This window comes from Amblyomma maculatum, chromosome 5 (assembly GCF_055883805.1).
Source record: "Amblyomma maculatum isolate TAMU_Amacu chromosome 5, ASM5588380v1, whole genome shotgun sequence".
NCBI classification, from domain to species: Eukaryota; Metazoa; Arthropoda; class Arachnida; order Ixodida; family Ixodidae; genus Amblyomma; species Amblyomma maculatum.
In genome coordinates this window covers 57,975,626-57,977,861 of record NC_139348.1, presented here as the reverse complement: position 1 = coordinate 57,977,861, position 2,236 = coordinate 57,975,626, and the positions used below count along the sequence as shown (strand labels likewise).

At 49.7% G+C, this 2,236-nt stretch overlaps 1 pseudogene; it reads right to left on the bottom strand.

Moving 5' to 3' along the window:
- Nucleotides 1–447: 447 nt before the first annotated feature.
- LOC146188373 (uncharacterized) lies at nucleotides 448–1,557 on the bottom strand (annotated as a pseudogene).
- Between the last annotated feature and the right edge of the window lie 679 nt (nucleotides 1,558–2,236).

Sequence of the window (2,236 nt, the reverse complement as noted above, 5' to 3'; positions counted from 1 at the left end):
CAGCTAATGTGATGTCACAGATAATCCAACGACCGCTATCAGTAGTCACAACACTTTCCACAACCGCACCCAATGATTGGCGAATCAAAAGCATACAACCTGCGAAGTCCCTACCGCAATGCACACGAAAACATCATATCGACTGCTGAAAGGGCGCACCATACTGTCGGTCGGGTCTTGACTACTTCGCGGCTCCACTAAATAAAGTTTTTCACCACCACCACCTCAATTTTGGTCTCCTGCACAGCTACAATATCTAGTTCCTGCTCGGTAATTAGTCGCAACAGTTGGTTTTGCCTCCTTCTGGAGGACAGACCACTGATATTGACCGTGGCTACTAGAATGCTCCTTTCAAACGACGCCATCGCTTAGCAAGACCAGGACGCCAGTATGGCGCTTACCTTTGCGCGCACAGCGCCGCACCATGTAGTGCCATCCCGCCATTGTTTAGGATTCCGGGTTGTCGCCGCGAGGAAGCGACGACGATCGTGTCCCTCTCGTGAAGCGCTGCTTCTTCACATCAGCGACGCACCACTGACACTCTAGACGCCGCAGTCGCTGCTCCTGGCTCTCTCTAGTCACCTCATGATGACGCCGTTTAGCCGTCGCCAAATCAGTCCATAGCTGTCATACTGTCTTTTCCAGTAGAGTCAAGGCAACTTGCGGCGAACCGGTAGTACTGCTCGTGGTATTCGACTCTGGTGGACTAAGCTCTGATGCAGGAGTATCTTCAGCGCATCCATCTTCATTGCTCTGCACTGCGTCCGTTTGTTTATCAAGGCTGGCTTCTCCGCTTCATCCTCATTTATGTGCAGATCGCTGTTATCGCCGGACGCTCCTCTTCCAGCAGCTCGGGCATACGATCTCGTGCATTCCGCCCCTTCGTGCCCAAAAGCGTGGCACTCATTGCATTTGGGTACACTGCAGTCACGCCGGATGTGGCAAGTCTTGTGGCAGCGCAGGCATATTGGCGCCCGCCCTGGGACGACGACTAAAATGGTGGCGTTCCCAATACGCATCTGATATGGTATGCGATCCAGGCTGTCACCTACACGAGGTATCAGCCGAACAACTCGGGTGGTCGAGTCGGCGTTTTGAAAACCGCCGGTCTTCCATTTGTCGCCAGTTACTTCTTTCACTTCGCCATATACGGTAAACGCGCGTTTCAACGTATCGTTGCTGACGTTGAACGAGCGCCAGTGCACTTTAAGTCTTACTTCTTGCCTTTCGGGGTCAAAAGGCACGCACGTTTTTCCTTTAAAAAGGATGTGCCCTAAGCTAAGTAACTTTTTCTTTGCCTCTTCGGTTCGAAAGTTGGCTAACCAGACATGAGACATATGGTATGCGCCGATACCCCCTACTTATTCGATGACACAAGCGTCTTTCATCGGTTGGCAGAAATCTTCTATCCTGTAAGGCCTTCCAGTGATGTCGCAGTGAAGAACAAGCATAGTTTAAGTCCTTCCCGGTAGGCAGCGGCGGCAGTACAATCTTGTAGTCTTGAAGTTCTTCCAAAGACGATGTTCCACAGCCATCATTGGCCGTTACCACAGCTTGCGAGGAGCGCAACCATCCTGCGTCTGCACACTACGGCGTCCAGAAGCAGAATGCACTCGGCGACGCCGCACTCAAGGAATTTGGAAATATTTCTGCATATGATGTCATGGCCGCATTTATAATGAAACATGTTTCGAGGTGCACAGGCCATAGCTGCGGCTCTAAAAATTAACAACTTCTGGACGATCTGAGCATGGTGCCCGCTCTCACGACTTTAAACTAGTGTTCTGAATGTCTATGCGCACTATATTGTGCACTGAAACCATTGTGGAATTTTACAGCGCTGGCAAATTTAGGGGGGCCGGCTCTTCGGTCGTGCTATGCTACCGTAGACGTAATTTTCGCTGAACACGGAGCTTTAGCACAAACCTTGAAGGAAAAAAGTGCGACGAAGCTTCAAAACTGGCAAGCACAGCAGCGAGGACACTATTTTGGTGGTAACTAAATCTTATTTGTATTTAAACATTTCGGGAAGCGTTCTAATGACCAAGAGCTCGATTTGTTTATACGCCGTGCAAGAAGGAGCGCAAAGGCTTGTGAAACATGTAAAGTATTGTGCATTACAAGATGTTTTTTTCCTTCGTTATGGGCCCATCGCTTGGTAAATTACTCTCTTCATCATCGTTTTATTTATTTCGGCTGTGGCCGTCACTTATTGCGAGCCGATGGTTGATTGCGA